Source organism: Arachis stenosperma, chromosome 9 (genome assembly GCF_014773155.1).
Source record: "Arachis stenosperma cultivar V10309 chromosome 9, arast.V10309.gnm1.PFL2, whole genome shotgun sequence".
Lineage (NCBI taxonomy): Eukaryota > Viridiplantae > Streptophyta > Magnoliopsida > Fabales > Fabaceae > Arachis > Arachis stenosperma.
The window spans coordinates 130522347-130539941 of NC_080385.1; the positions used below are offsets into that span (position 1 = coordinate 130522347).

General features: G+C 39.4%; 2 non-coding genes across 2 annotated transcripts; both read right to left on the minus strand.

The window, feature by feature from the left end:
• Positions 1-499: 499 nt before the first annotated feature.
• On the minus strand, positions 500-607 carry LOC130952935 (small nucleolar RNA R71). The gene has a single exon (XR_009075109.1). It is a non-coding gene; the product is annotated as a small nucleolar RNA R71 (small nucleolar RNA).
• Positions 608-9307: 8700 nt separating this feature from the next.
• On the minus strand, positions 9308-9411 carry LOC130953365 (small nucleolar RNA R71). The gene has a single exon (XR_009075535.1). It is a non-coding gene; the product is annotated as a small nucleolar RNA R71 (small nucleolar RNA).
• Positions 9412-17595: the final 8184 nt, after the last annotated feature.

Here is a 17595-nt window from a genome sequence, read left to right on the forward strand (position 1 = left end):
AAATGATTATTGGTGCTGAGGAAGAAGAGGAAGAGTATTTTGAACCCAACATGGAAGAAAATATGGAGAACAATCATGAAGAAGAAGCTCATAATCATGTCAGAGAAGGCCATGCAAATCGGGCTGGGCAAGAAAGGAGAGTGGATCCTATATCAATCCTAATCCTGGAAACTGTGGAAGCAGCATTCAGAAGCCCACCATACATGCCAACAATTTTGAGCTAAAACCCCAGCTCATCACTCTTGTGCAAAATAATTGCTCATTTGGAGGAGGTGCTCAAGAAGATCCTAATCAACATTTGACCACCTTCCTGAGGATTTGTGACACAATGAAGTCTAATGGAGTCCACCCAGATGTCTATAGGTTGCTCTTGTTCCCTTTTTCACTCAGGGACAAGGCATCCAAATGGCTTGAATCCTTCCTAAAGGAGAGCTTAACTAATTGGGAAGAAGTGGTGAACAAGTTTCTGGCAAGATTTTACCCTCCTCAAAGGATTAATAGGCTAAGAACTGAGGTACAAACTTTTAGACAACAAGATGTTGAGACACTTTATGAAGCATGGGAGAGATTCAAAGACCTGACAAGGAGATGCCCACCAGAGATGTTTAATGAGTGGGTTCAACTTCACATCTTCTATGAAGGTCTTTCCTATGAGTCAAAGAAGGCTGTAGATCATTCATCAGGAGGCTCTCTAAACAAGAAGAAAATCATTGAAGAAGCCATAGATGTCATTGAAACAGTTGCTGAAAATGACTACTTCTATGCTTCCAAAAGAAGTAACACCAGCGGAGTAATGGAGCTGAACCACATGGATACATTGTTAGCTCAAAACAAGATGATCACCAAGCTTCTAGTAGATCTTACCAAGAACGTGGAGGAGAACCAAGTTGTAGCAGCCATCACCTTATCATCAGCTCAAGAAGGAGTAAACATAGGAGAAGAAGGTGATTGGGAGCAAGCCAACTATGTTAGAAACTCACCTAGACAAGTCCATGATCCATACTCAAAAACTTACAACTCTGGATGGAGAAATCACCCCAACTTTGGATGGGGAAACCAACAAGACCAAGGGCAAGATCAGAGACGTCACAACCTCAACTCTAACAACAATGCTACTTATCAAAACACCTCACAGAGATATTACCAACATCCATCTAACCAACCTTCTCAACCACCTAATCTCAACCCACCAGTATCAACAGATGATAGGCTCTCAAAGATTGAAGCTCTACTTGAAATTCTATGCAAGGAAATTCAAGATAGTAAAGCTTTCAGGGAAGAAGTACAATTCAACATGCAGAATCAAGATGCTGCCATCAAGAAACTGGAAACACAAATTGAATTCCTATTCAAGCAAGTCCCTGGACACAATAATTACAGCAATATTAACTCAATACTAAAGGAGGAATGTCAAGCTATCACACTCAGAAGTGGGAAGGAATTGAAGGAGACCCACAAGAAACCACCAGAGAAGAAATTAGATGAAGAAAACAAAGGACATGAGGAAGCTCAACCTTCAAGTCCTATGCCACATCAAGAAGAAGAAGCACTCAAACCATGTTTCTCAAAGGCTCTATACCCCCAGCAGCTGTAGTTAAAGAAGAGGGGAGAAGACAACCAATTCTCAAGATTCTTAGAAATCTTCAAGAAACTACAAATAAACATACCCTTTGCTGAAGCAATAGAGCAAATGCCACTCTATGCCAAGTTCTTGAAGGAATTGATGACCAAAAAGAGAAGCTGGAAGAATAATGAGACCGTGGTGCTCACGAAAGAATGCAGCGCCATCATCCAACACAAATTGCCCCAGAAATTGAAGGATCCTGGGAGTTTCCAAATCCCTTGTATCATTGGGGAAATCACTGTGGAGAAGGTTTTATGTGATCTAGGAGCCAGCATAAACCTAATGTCTCTAGCAATGATGAAAAAAATGAAGATTGAGGAAGCCAAACCAACAAGAATGGCACTGCAACTAGCAGACAGATCATTCAAATTTCCCCATGGGATCGTAGAAGATCTGCTGGTGAAAGTGAGAGACTTTATCTTTCCAGCAGATTTCGTAGTATTAGACATGGAAGAAGGAGCTAAGACTTCCATCATCCTGGGAAGACCATTCTTAGCCACTGCCGGAGCCATTATTGATGTCCAAAAGGGTGAACTCGTCCTTAGATTACATGAGGAGAAAATGACATTCAATGTGTTTAAAGCCATGAGTTACCCACACAAGTCATTGGGAGAATGTACGAGGTTAGACTCCGTAGAGGCTTTGGTACAAGAAACTCTTGAAGAAGAACTTGAAGTATCAACAGAAGAAGAATTAGCAGCAAGCGAAGAAGCTGCAGCCGCTGAAATACATGTTCAAGGCATGCTAGAAAAAAAGGAGGAAGGAAAAGAAGTGCCCAAATTGGAGCTTAAAGCGCTGCCAACCACTCTCAAATATGCATACTTGGGAGAAAATAAAAGTTATCCAGTGATCATAAATTCAGCCCTCAGCCAAGAACAAGAGGAAGAGTTGCTTCAAGTCTTGCGAAAGCATAAGGATGCCATTGGATGGACACTTGCTGACTTAAAAGGAATCAGTTCAGCCATATGCATGCATAAGATACTCCTGGAAGAAGGTGCCAGACCGTCCATTCAGCCCCAAAGAAGGTTGAATCCAGCAATGAAGGAAGTAGTGCAGAAAGAAGTTATAAAATTGTGGCAGGGTGGAGTAATCTATCCAATTTCAGATAGCCAATGGGTCAGTCTAGTTCAAGTGGTTCCCAAGAAAGGAGGAATCACTGTGGTGCCCAACGAAAGGAATGAGCTAATCCCTACAAGAACCATCACAGGCTGGAGAATGTGTATTGACTATAGGAAGCTCAATGAAGTCACAAGAAAAGATAATTTTCCACTTCCCTTCATGGATCAAATGTTGGAAAGACTTGCAGGACATGCATACTATTGTTTTCTAGATGGTTATTCAGGATATAACCAAATAGTGGTTGATCCAAGAGACCAAGAGAAAACATCATTCACATGCCCATATGGAGTGTTTGCCTATAGGCGCATGCCATTTGGGCTATGTAATGCACCAGCAACTTTTCAACGCTGCATGCTCTCCATCTTTTCAGATATGATAGAGAAGTTCATTGAAGTTTTCATGGATGACTTCTCAGTATTTGGAGATTCCTTCCCTAATTGCCTAAACCATCTTGCCTTGGTATTGAAAAGATGTCAAGAAACCAATTTAGTCTTGAACTGGGAAAAATATCATTTCATGGTGACAGAGGGAGTAGTTCTTGGCCATAAAGTTTCTAATCAAGGCATTGAGGTAGACAGAGCTAAGGTGGAGCTAATTGAAAAGTTACCTCCACCAAGTGATGTCAAGGCAATTAGAAGCTTTTTGGGACATGCTGGCTTCTACAGAAGGTTTATCATAGATTTTTCAAAGATAGCCAAGTCCTTAAGCAATCTCCTAATGTCTGATACACCATTTATTTTTGATGAGAAATGCATGCTAGCATTTGAAAACTTGAAAAAGAGGTTATCCTCAGCTCCTATCATCACCCCTCTTGATTGGAATTTACCATTCGAACTGATGTGTGATGCATCTGATTTCGCAGTTGGGGCAGTGTTAGGACAGAGAAAAGAAAGTTTGGTGCATGTGATATACTATGCTAGCAAGGTCCTTAATGATACTCAAAAGAATTATACCACTACAGAAAAGAAATTGTTGGCTATAGTTTTTGCATTTGACAAATTTAGATAATATCTTATTGGCTCTAAAGTTACTGTTTTCACTGATCACACAGCACTCAAATATCTATTTACCAAACAAGAGTCAAAACCAAGACTAATCAGATGGATCTTATTGTTGCAGGAGTTCAACATTGAAATTAGAGACAAAAAGGGTGTGGAGAACAAAGTGGCAGACCATCTATCCAGAATACCTTGTGAGAAGAATGATGCCCATGATACAAGTGTAAATGAATTCTTCCCAGATGAGCAGCTAATGATGATTCATAAAGCACCATGGTTTGCAGATATTACCAATTTTAAAGCAGCTGGTGACTTACCCCCTGGAATCAACAAACATCAAAGAAGGAAACTCATCAATGATGCCAAGTATTTCATTTGGGATGAACCCTATCTCTTTAAGAAATGCTCAGATGGAATCCTTAGGAGGTGCATCTCAGAAGAAGAAGGATAAAGGGTCCTGTGGAGTTGCCATAGTGCTAGTTATGGAGGTCACTTTAGAGGAGAAAGAAATGCCGCAAAGGTGCTGCAATGTGGGTTCTTCTGGCCCACTATCTTCAAAGATGCTAAGGAATTGGTGAGAAGCTGCAACGAATGCCAAAGGGCTGGCAACCTGCCCAAGAGAAATGAGATGCCACAGCAATACATTCTAGAACTTGAACTGTTTGATGTATGGAGAATCGATTTCAAGGGACCATTTCCACCCTCATATTCAAACAAGTTTATCTTGGTAGCAGTAGACTATGTATCTAAGTGGGTGGAGGCAGTGGCGACCCTAAGTAATGACAACAAGGTGGTCATAAACTTTCTTCGAAGGAATATCTTCACTAGGTTTGGAGTCCCACGAGCCCTCATCAGTGATGGAGGGAGCCATTTCTGCAATAGACCATTGGAAGCCCTACTCCTGCGATATGGGGTGAAGCATAAGGTTGCCACACTTTATCATCCCCAAACAAGTGGGCAAATAGAGATATCTAACTGAGAGTTGAAAAGGATTTTGGAAAAGACTGTGGGGATATCAAGAAAGGACTGGGCGAAGAAGCTAGATGATACTCTTTGGGCATACAGGACAGCTTTCAAAACACCAATTGGGATGTCCCCATATCAAATGGTGTATGGTAAGGCTTGTCACTTGCCGTTAGAGTTGGAGTACAAGGCCTCCTGGGCCCTTAAAACACTGAACCTAGATAGCACTGCTGCTGGTGAAAAAAGGGTTCTGCGGCTTCAAGAATTGGAAGAATTTAGATCTCAAGCCTATGAAAGTACCAAAATCTATAAGGAAAAAGCAAAAAGGAGACATGATCTCAATTTGGTACCCAGAAGTTTCGAAGAAGGGTAATATGTGCTTCTCTACAACTCTAGATTGAAACTCTTTCCTGGGAAACTCAAATCAAGATGGTCGGGACCCTTCCTAGTCACAAAAGTCTCACCTTATGGACACATAGAAATAATGGAAGAATGCTCAAAGAGAAGATTCACTGTGAATGGATAAAGACTCAAACACTACGTGGGCAGCATGGGGGAGAACCCCAAACAGAAGTACAACCTCAACTAAGGAAAGAATCGTCGAGCTAGCGACGCTAAAAAAAAAGCGCTTTCAATAGTGTTGCAGGAATTTAATCAATCTCAGGGAATGAGCATACCCCATCATCCAAGGAAACAGACAGGGATGCAACTATTAGGATGAGAATACTGATGAGCGGATAATTTATACGCTTTTTGGCATTGTTTTTAGGTAGTTTTTAGTAAGTTCAAGCTACTTTTAGGGATGTTTTCATTAGTTTTTATGTTAAATTCACATTTCTGAACTTTACTATGATTTTGTGTGTTTTTCTATGATTTCAGGTAATTTCTGGCTGAAATTGAGGGACTTGAGCAAAACTCTGAAAAAGGCTGACAAAAGGACTGCTGATGCTGTTGGAATCTGACCTCCCTGCACTCGAAATGGATTTTCTGGAGCTACAGAACTCCAAATGGCGCGCTCTCAACGGAGTTGGAAAGTAGACATCCAGAGCTTTCCAGCAATATATAATAGTTCATACTTTATTCGGGAATTGATGACGTAACTTGGTGTTGAACGCCAAGTACATGCTGCTGTCTGGAGTTAAACGCCAGAAAAACGTCATGATCCGGAGTTGAACGCCCAAAACACGTCATAACTTGGAGTTCAACTCCAAGAAAAGCCTCAGCTCGTCGATTGATCAAGCTCAGCCCAAGCATACACCAAGTGGGCCCCGGAAGTGGATTTATGCATCAATTACTTACTCATGTAAACCCTAGGAGCTAGTTTATTATAAATAGAACATTTAACTATTGTATTAATCGTTTTTTTTTTTACCACAGGGGATCCTAGATCGTATTTTGAATCCTGTGATCACGTTTGGGGGCTGGCCATTCGGCCATGCCTGAACATTTCACTTATGTATTTTCAACGGTGGAGTTTCTGCACGCCATAGATTAAGGGTGTGGAGCTCTGCTGTACCTCAAGTTTCAATACAATTACTATTACATTCTATTCAATTCTCTTTTATTCTTATTCCAAGATATACGTTGCACTACACTTTGATGAATGTGATGATCCGTGACACTCATCATCATTCTCACCTATGAACGCGCGTGATTGACAACCACTTCCGTTCTACCTTAGGCTGGGCGCATATCTCTTAGATTCCCCAACAGAATCTTCGTGGTATAAGCTAGATAGATGGCGGCATTGATGGGGATCCAGAAAGTCTAACCTTGTCTGTGGTATTCCGAGTAGGATCCTGGGAATCCGAAAAGTTTAACCTTGTCTGTGGTATTCCGAGTAGGATTCCGATATTGAATGACTGTGACGAGCTTCAAACTCCTGAAGGCTGGGCGTGATGACAAATGCAAAAGAATCAATGGATTCTATTCCAACCTGATTGAGAACCGACAGATGATTAGCCGTGCTGTGACAGAGCATTTGGACCATTTTCACTGAGAGGATGTGATGTAGCTATCAACCAAGGGTGATGCCTCCAGACGATTAGTCGTGCAGTGACAGCGCATAGGACCATTTTCCCGAGAGGATTAAAAGTAGCCATTGATGATAGTGATGCCCTACATACAGCTTGCCATGGAAAGGAGTAAGAAGGATGGAAGGAAGAGTGAGTAGTGAAGTAGAGTTTCAAGAGGAACACAGCATCTCCATACACCTATCTGAAATTCCCACTATTGATTCACATAAGTATTTCTATCCCTTTTTATTAATTATATTTGATTTTCTAAATTCCATAATTTTATCCTGCTGACTGAGATTTACAAGGTGACCATAGCTTGCTTCATACCAACAATCTCCGTGGGATCGACCCTTACTCACGTAAGGTATTACTTGGACGACCCAGTGCACTTGCTGGTTAGTTGTGCGAAATTGTGGAAAAATTATATAGAAACCATGGTGTTGGCATCATGTTTTTGGCGCCATTACCAGGGAATGAACAAGCAATGAATATTAACACATGAACAACAATTTCGTGCACCAAGTTTTTGGCGCCGTTGCCGGGGATTGTTCGAGTATGGACAACTGACGGTTCATCTTGTTGCTCAGATTAGGTAATTTTCTTTTCAAAAATCTTTTTCAAAATTTTTCTTTTATTTTTCGTTTTTCTAAACTTTATTTTCGAAAAAAAAAGAAAATAAATAAAAATCCAAAAAAAATTAGAAAATCATAAAAATCAAAAATATTTTGTGTTTCTTGTTTGAGTCTTGAGTCAATTTTTAAGTTTGGTGTCAATTGCATGCTTTTAAAAATTTTTCTTGTATTTTTCGAAAATTCATGCATTCATAGTGTTCTTCATGATCTTCAAGATGTTCTTGGTAAGTCTTCTTGTTTGATCTTGATGTTTTCTTGTTTTGTGTCTTTTCTTGTTTTTCATGTGCATCTTTGCATTCATATTTTCCAAGCATTAAAAATTTCTAAGTTTGGTGTCTTGCATGTTTTCTTTGCATCAAAAAATTTTTCAAAATTATGTTCTTGATGTTCATCATGATCTTCAAAGTGTTCTTGGTGTTCATCTTGACATTCATAGCATTCTTGCATGCATTCATTGTTTTGATCTAAAAATTTCATGCATTGAGTAATTTTGTTGTTTTTCTCTCTCATAATTAAAAAATTCAAAAATCAAAAAAATATATTTTCCTTATTTTTCTCATAATTTTCGAAAATTTGAGTTGACTTAGTCAAAAAATTTTTCAAAATTAGTTGTTTCTTACAAGTCAAGTCAAATTTTCAATTTTAAAAATCTTATCTTTTCAAAATCTTTTTCAAAAATTATATCTTTTTCATTTTTTTTCTATTTTTCGAAAATTTCAAAAATCTTTTTTCAAAATATTTTCAAAATCTTTTTCTTATCTTTTATATCATATTTTCGAAAATTCACTAATAATTAATGTGATTGATTCAAAAATTTGAAGTTTGTTACTTTCTTGTTAAGAAAGGTTCAATCTTTAAGTTCTAGAATCTTATCTTGTAGTTTCTTGTTAGTGAAGTAAGTAATTTCAAATTTTTAAATTAAATCTTTTTATCTCTAATCTTATCTTTTTCAAAAATTTTATCTTTTTCAAAATTTGATTTCAAAATATCTTATTATCTTCTTATCTTTTTAAATTTTGATTTCAAATCTTTTTTTCAATCAACTAACTAACTTTTTGTTTGTTTCTTATCTTTTTCAAAACCACCTAACTACTTTTCCCTCTTCAATTCTCGAAAATACCTCTCTCTTTTTCAAAAATTCTTTTTAATTAATTAATTGTTTTAAATTTTAATTTCAATTACATTTTATTTCTAATTTTCGAAAATCACTAACTTTTTTTAAAATTATTTTCAAATTCTCTCTCTCTTCTCTTCTTCTATTTAATTATTTAATTACTAACAATTCTCTTCACCTCTCTTCATCTAAAAATCCGAATTCTTCTTCATTCTTCTACACCCTTCTTTTTCTACTAACATAAAGGAATCTCTATACTGTGACATAGAGGATTCCTCTTCTTTTCTTGTTTTCTTCTCTTTCATATGAGCAGGAACAATGATAAAGGCACTCTTGTTGAAATTGATCCAGAACCTGAAAGGACCCTGAAGAGAAAATTAAGAGAAGCTAAGTTACAACAATCCAGAAACAACCTTTCAGAAACATTAGAACAAGAGAAGGAGATGGCAGCCGAAAATAATAATAATGCAAGGAGAATGCTTGGTGACTTCACAAAGCCAACGTCCAAATTTGATGGAAGAAGCATCTCCATTCCTGCCATTGGAGCCAACAACTTTGAGCTGAAACCTCAGCTAGTTGCTTTAATGCAACAAAACTGCAAGTTTTATGGACTTCCATCTGAAGATCCTTATCAGTTTTTAACTGAGTTCTTGCAGATCTGTGAGACTGTAAAGACGAATGGAGTTGATCCTGAAGTCTACAGACTCATGCTTTTCCCTTTTGCTGTAAGAGACAGAGCTAGAATATTGTTGGATTCACAACCCAAAGATATCCTGGACTCCTGGGATAAGCTGGTCACTGCCTTCTTGGATAAATTCTTTCCTCCTCAAAAGCTGAGCAAGCTGAGAGTGGATGTTCAAACCTTCAAACAAAAAGATGGTGAATCCCTCTATGAAGCTTGGGAAAGATACAAGCAGTTGAGCAAAAGATGTCCATCTGACATGTTTTCAGAATGGACCATATTAGATATATTCTATTATGGTCTATCTGAATTTTCGAAAATGTCATTGGACCATTCTGCAGGTGGATCTATTCACCTAAAGAAAACGCCTGAAGAGGCTCAAGAACTCATTGACATGGTTGCAAACAACCAATTCATGTACACTTCTGAGAGGAATCTCGTGAATAATGGGATACCTCAGAAGAAAGGAGTTATTGAAATCGATGCTCTGAGTGCCATATTGGCTCAGAACAAAGTATTGACTCAACAGGTCAACATGATCTCTCAAAATCTGAATGGATGGCAACATGCATCCAACAGTACTAGAGAGGCAGCTTCTGAAGAAGCTTATGATCCTGAGAACCCTGCCATGGCAGAGGTTAATTACATGGGTGAACCTTATGGAAACACCTATAACTCATCATGGAGAAATCATCCAAATTTCTCATGGAAGGATCAACAAAAGCCTCAACAAGGCTTTAACAATGGTGGACGCAATAGGGTGAGCAATAGCAAGCCATATCCATCATCTTCTCAGCAACAGACAGAGAATTCTGAACAAAACACTTCTAATTTAGCCAATCTAGTCTCTGATCTGTCAAAGGCCACTTTCAGTTTCATGAATGAAACAAGATCCTCCATCAGAAATCTGGAGGCACAAGTGGGCCAGCTGAGTAAGAAAGTTATTGAAACTCCTCCCAGTATTCTCCCAAGCAATACAGAAGAGAATCCAAAAGGAGAGTGCAAGGCCATTGATATAATCAATATGGTCGAATGCACAAGGGAGGAGGAGGATGAAAATCCTAACGAGGAAGACCTCCTGGGACGTCCCTCAAGCAAGAAGAAGTTTCCTATTAAGGATCCAAAGAAATCTGAGGCTCATATAGAGACCATAGAGATTCCATTAAATCTCCTTCTGCCATTCATGAGCTCTGAAGACTATTCTTCCTCTGAAGAGGATGAAGATGTAACTGGAGAGCAAGTTGCTCAATACTTAGGAGCTATCATGAAGCTGAATGCCAAGTTGTTTGGTAATGAGACTTGGGAAAGTGAACCTCCCTTGCTCATTAGTGAACTGGATACCTGGATTCAGCAAATTCTACCTCAAAAGAAACAAGATCCTGGCAAGTTCTTAATACCTTGTACCATAGGCACCATGACCTTTGAAAAAGCTCTGTGTGATCTGGGGTCAGGGATAAATCTTATGCCACTCTCTGTAATGGAGAAGCTGGGGATCATTGAGGTACAACCTGCCTTGTTCTCATTACAATTGGCAGACAAGTCATTGAGACAAGCTTATGGAATAGTAGAGGACGTGTTAGTAAAGGTTGAAGGCCTTTACATCCCTGCTGATTTCATAATCTTAGACACTAGGAAGGAAGAGGATGATTGCATCATCCTTGGAAGACCTTTCTTAGCCACAGCAGGAGCTGTGATAGATGTCAATAGAGGTGAATTAGTCCTTCAATTGAATGGGGACTACCTTGTGTTTAAGGCACATGGTCATCCCTCTGTGACAAAAGAGAGTAAGCATGAAGAGCTTCTCTCAGTTCAGAGTCAAGAAGAGCCCAAACAGTCAAACTCTAAGTTTGGTGTTGTGAGGCCACAACCAAACTCTAAGTTTGGTGTTAAGATCCCATATCCAAACTCTAAGTTTGGTGTTGGGACTACACAACATTGACCTGATCACCTTGTGGCTCCATGAGAGCCACTGTCAAGCTATTGACATTAAAGAAGCGCTTGTTGGGAGGCAACCCAATTTTATTTATCTAATTTTTATTCTATTGTTATTTTGTGTTTTATTAGGTACATGATCATGAGGAGTCACGAAAAAATCATAAAAATTAAAAACAGAGTCAAAAATAGCAGAAGAAAAAAATCGCACCCTGGAGGAAGCACAGGCTGGCGTTCAACGCCAGTAAGATGCATCTGGCCAGCGTTCAACGTCAGAACAGAGCATCATTTTGGCGCTGAACACCAGAAACAAGCAACATTCTGGCGCTGAACGCCAGGAATGTGCCCAGAGAAGAGAAGCTGGCGCTGAACGCCAGTAACAAGCATGAAACTGGCGTTCAACGCCAGAAACATGCTTTACATGGGCATTGAATGCCCAGAATGTGCACCACACGGCGTTTAAACACCAGAATGGTGTGCAAAGGCAATTTACATGCCTATTTGGTGCAGGGATGGAATTCCTTGACACCTCAAGACCTGTGGACCCCACAGGATCACCTCAGGATCTGTGGACCCCACAGGATCCCCACCTACCATATTTCCACCTTACCTCCTAATCCTAGTTTTTGTGATTACTCTTCCCCATGTCACACTTCCCAACAACCTTCACCAATCACCTCAATTCCTCTTCCCAATCACCCCCCTCACCACTCACATCCATCCACTCTTCCCCATAAACCCCACCTACCTTCAAAAATTCAAAACCAATTTCCCACCCATTCCCACCCTAAATAGCCGAACACACCCTCCCCCCTCTCCCTATATATACCCTTCCATTTTACTTCATTTTCACACAACACAACCCCTCTTCTCACCCTTGGCCGAACCATCACTTCCCCTTCTCCTCCATATTTTCTTCTTCTTCTTCTTCTCTTCTTTCTTCTCTTGCTCGAGGGCGAGCAATATTTTAAGTTTGGTGTGGTAAAAGCATAAGCTTTTTGTTGTTCCATTACCATCAATGGCACCTAAGGCCGGAGTATCCTCTAGAAAAGGAAAAGGGAAGACAAAAGCTTCCACCTCCGAGTCATGGGAGATGGAAAGATTCATCTCCAAGAGCCATCAAGACCACTTCTATGATGTTGTGGCAAAGAAGAAGGTGATCCCTGAGGTCCCTTTCAAGCTCAAGAAAAATGAGTATCCGGAAATCCGACATGAAGTCCGAAGAAGAGGTTGGGAAGTCCTAACCAACCCCATGCAACAAGTCGGAATCTTAATGGTTCAAGTGTTCTATGCCAATGCATGGATCACTAGAAACCATGATCAAAGTATGAACCCGAGTCCAAAGAATTATCTCACAATGGTTCGGGGGAAATACTTAGATTTTAGTTCGGAAAATGTGAGGCTGGCATTCCACTTGCCCATGATGCAAGGAGATGAACGCCCCTACACTAGAAGGGTCAACTTTAATCAAAGGTTGGACCAAGTCCTTATGGACATATGTGTGGAAGGAGCTCAATGGAAGAGAGACTCCAAAGGCAAGCCAGTCCAACTAAGAAGACTGGATCTCAAGCCTATAGCTAGAGGATGGTTGGAGTTCATTCAACGCTCCATCATTCCCACTAGCAACCGATCTGAAGTTACTGTGGATCGGGCCATCATGATTCATGGCATCATGATTGGAGAGGAAGTAGAAGTTCATGAGGTCATCTCCAATGAAATCTACAAAATAGCCGACAAGCCCTCACCCATGGCACGGCTAGCTTTTCCTCACCTTATTTGCCATCTATGTTACTCAGCTGGAGTTATCATAGAAGGAGACATCTCCATTGAAGAGGGCAAGCCCATCACCAAGAAAAGGATGGAGCAAGCAAGAGAGACCCTTCACGGTTCTCAAGAGATGCATGAGGAAGCTCATCATCAAGAAATCCCTGAGATGCCTCAAGGGATGCACTTTCCTCCCAACAACTATTGGGAACAACTCAACACTTCCTTAGAAGATTTGAGCCACAATGTGGAACAATTAAGGGTGGAACATCATGAGCATTCCATCATTCTCCAAGAAATAAGAGAAGACCAAAGAGCAATGAGGGAGGAGCAACAAAGGCAAGGAAGGGACATAGAAGAGCTTAAGGACATTGTTGGTCCTTCAAGAAGAAGACGCCACTAAAGGTGGATTCATTCCTTGTCCTTTATTTCTTTCTGTTTTCGGTTTTTAATGTTATGCTTATCTATGTTTTGTGTCTTTACTTCATGATCATTAGTGTGTAACCATGTCTTAAAGCTATGAATAAAATCCATTAATCCTTCACCTCTCTTAAATGAAAAATTTTTTAATTCAAAAGAACAAGAAGTACATGAATTTCGAATTTATCCTTGAATTTAGTTTAATTATATTGATGTGGTGACAATACTTTTTATTTTCTGAATGTATGCTTGAACAGTGCATAATTTTGATCTTGTTGTTTATGAATGTTAAAACTGTTGGCTCTTGAAAGAATTATGAACAAGGAGAAATGTTATTGATGATATGAAAAATCATGAAATTGATTCTTGAAGCAAGAAAAAGCAGTAAAGAAGAAGCTTGCGAAAAAAAAATAGAAAGAAAAAGAAAAGGCAAGCAGAAAAAGCCAATAGCCCTTAAAACCAAAAGGCAAGGGTAAAAAGGATCCAAGGCTTTGAGCATCAATGGATAGGAGGGCCCAAGGAAATAAAATCCAGGCCTAAGCGGCTAAATCAAGCTGTCCCTAACCATGTGCTTGTGTCATGAAGGTCCAAGTGAAAAGCTTGAGACTGAGTGGTTAAAGTCGTGATCCAAAGCAAAAGAGTGTGCTTAAGAGCTCTGGACACCACTAACTGGGGACTCTAGCAAAGCTGAGTCACAATCTGAAAAGGTTCACCCAGTTATGTGTCTGTGGCATTTATGTATCCGGTGGTAATACTGGAAAACAAAGTGCTTAGGGCCACAGCCAAGACTCATAAGTAGCTGTGTTCAAGAATCAACATGCTTAACTAGGAAAGTCAATAACACCATCCAAAATTCTAAGTTCCTAAAGAAGCCAATCATTCAGAACTTCAAAGGAAGAAGTGAGATGCCAAAACTGTTCAGAAGCAAAAAGCTACAAGTCCCGCTCATCTAATTATAATTAATATTCATTGATATTCTGGAATTTATAGTATATTCTCTTCTTTTTTATCCTATTTGATTTTCAATTGCTTGGGGACAAGCAACAATTTAAGTTTGATGTTGTGATGAGCGGATAATTTATACGCTTTTTTGCATTGTTTTTAGGTAGTTTTTAGTAAGTTCAAGCTACTTTTAGGGATGTTTTCATTAGTTTTTATGTTAAATTCACATTTCTGGACTTTACTATGAGTTTTTGTGTTTTTCTGTGATTTCAGGTAATTTCTGGCTGAAATTGAGGGACTTGAGCAAAACTCTGAAAAAGGCTGACAAAAGGACTGCTGATGCTGTTGGAATCTGACCTCCCTGTACTCGAAATGGATTTTCTGGAGCTACAGAACTCCAAATGGCGCGCTCTCAACAGCGTTGGAAAGTAGACATCCAGAGCTTTCCAGAAATATATAATAGTCCATACTTTATTCGGGAATTGATGACGTAACTTGGCGTTGAACACCAAGTACATGCTGCTGTCTGGAGTTAAACGCCAGAAAAACGTCATGATCCGGAGTTGAACGCCTAAAACACGTCATAACTTGGAGTTCAACTCCAAGAAAAGCCTCAGCTCGTGGATTGATCAAGCTCAGCCCAAGCATCACCAAGTGGGCCCCGGAAGTGGATTTATGCATCAATTACTTACTCATGTAAACCCTAGGAGCTAGTTTATTATAAATAGAACATTTAACTATTGTATTAGTCATTTTTTTTACCACTGGGGATCTTGGATCGTATTTTGAATCCTGTGATCACGTTTGGGGGCTGGCCATTCGGCCATGCCTGAACATTTAACTTATGTATTTTCAACGGTGGAGTTTCTGCACACCATAGATTAAGGGTGTGGAGCTCTGCTGTACCTCAAGTTTCAATACAATTACTATTACTTTCTATTCAATTCTCTTTTATTCTTATTCCAAGATATACGTTGCACTACACTTTGATGAATGTGATGATCTGTGACACTCATCATCATTCTCACCTATGAACGCGCGTGATTGACAACCACTTCCGTTCTACCTTAGGCCGGGCGCATATCTCTTAGATTCTCCAACAGAATCTTCGTGGTATAAGCTAGATAGATGGTGGCATTCATGGGGATCCGGAAAGTCTAACCTTGTCTGTGGTATTCCGAGTAGGATCCTGGGAATCCGGAAAGTTTAACCTTGTCTGTGGTATTCCGAGTAGGATTCCGGTATTGAATGACTGTGACGAGCTTCAAACTCCTGAAGGCTGGGCGTGATGACAAACGCAAAAGAATCAATGGATTCTATTCCAACCTGATTGAGAACCGACAGATGATTAGCCGTGCTGTGACAGAGCATTTGGACCATTTTCACTGAGAGGATGGGATGTAGCTATCAACCAAGGGTGATGCCTCCAGACGATTAGCCGTGCAGTGACAGCGCATAGGACCATTTTTCCGAGAGGATTAAAAGTAGCCATTGATGATAGTGATGCCCTACATACAGCTTGCCATGGAAAGGAGTAAGAAGGATTGAAGGAAGAGTGAGTAGTGAAGTAGAGTTTCAAGAGGAACACAGCATCTCCATACACCTATCTGAAATTCCCACTATTGATTCACATAAGTATTTCTATCCCTTTTTATTAATTATATTTGATTTTCTAAATTCTATAATTTTATCCTGCTGACTGAGATTTACAAGGTGACCATAGCTTGCTTCATACCAACAATCTCCGTGGGATCGACCCTTACTCACGTAAGGTATTACTTGGACGACCCAGTGCACTTGCTGGTTAGTTGTGCGAAATTGTGGAAAAATTATATAGAAACCATGGTGTTGGCATCATGTTTTTGGCGCCATTACCAGGGAATGAACAAGCAATGAATATTAACACATGAACAACAATTTCGTGCACCAAATACTAAGGAAGATATCATGAGGTTGTTTCAACCCTTCTCGAACTGCCAAACTCTAAGTGAAAAATGATTGAATAGAACTTGCATCTTTTACTTGTTCCCCTTTATTCACAATTTTAATGTGCTAGCCTAATGTCTTGAATGTTCACTTTAATCTTTCTTACTTGTATGCCTGTCTCTTTAAGTTAATCAAAAAGAAAATGTTATGAAAAGAACAAGAGTGGAGTTATTTTATGAAGTGTATTCTGAATGCTTGTGGTAGGTTGATTAGTAAGCTAAGTTGGTTCACCAAAGAAGGAAACAAAGCAACTATCTATCCTAAGTCCTTTTTTTGAGACACACCCCTTGAGACTTACTAAACAATAAGATCCCAAAAAGAAAAGAGAAAGAGTAATAAAAGTGAAAAGGAAAGAAACACAATAAGAAACAATGCTAGGCATCAAGGGTTTCAAAATTGAGGCATATGTCTGTGGTGTTTATGTACAAAGGATATACTTAGATGAATAAGCTCTTAGGGGTGCATTATCACTTGGTAACTTGGATTAACTAATCTGGGATTATCAGCTGAAAGTCCACTATCAAGAGTAACCTTTGATACAAAACACTTAGTAACCCAAAGAGGTGCTGGACACCAAGGTCTTAAGAAAGGAAAAATAACAAACCATATGCCTGTGGTGTGTATGTATGAGGGAAAGAGACTTGAGGGAGTAAGTCCTTAAGGGTGTCTTAACACCTAGCACCTTAAAACCAACTGGTTTGGGAGTGTTGGCTAAAAGCTTATCATAAAGAGTCGCCCTCTTACAAAGCACTTAGCAAAAAGAAAAATGACTTTGAAAAAGAAGGAAGGATTAATAAGAAAGAAGCCTCAAAGGATGCAATCAAGAAGGTGACTAAGGATTTGATAAAGGCTTGAAACCTAGAGGGAAAGAACCTAAGTTGCTATGCATGAAATCCCATAAACCAAGAATGCTACTTCTATCTTTTCTTCTTGTTATTTCATTTCATTCTTCTTATGCTTCAGTACTTGCTTAGGGACTAGCAAGCTTTAAGTTTGGTGTTGTGATGCCAGGGCATCTAGGCCAGTTTCACTGACCTTTTCTTTACTATTTTAGGATAGTTTCATGCATTTTCTTAGTGAATAAGGCAAGTTTTGGATGAAATTACACTTACACCTTGATTCAAGCAACTTTTGTGAACTTTGCATAATTTCATGAGTATTTTGCTAGAATTGTATGATAAATTAATGATGCATAATCTCATGACTTTGGCTAGAGCTTTGATGCACTTTAATTGCTTGTTTTCAGGGCAAAGGAAGCAAGGGAGAACCACGTTAGTATTCACGTTAACCTAGTTAACGTGAACACTAACGTGGAATGGTAAAGCTTGCAACGTTAATGAGAAAAGTGATCACCAATAACACCTGCGAAGCCACCAAAAGCTCACATTACTTGCTACGTTA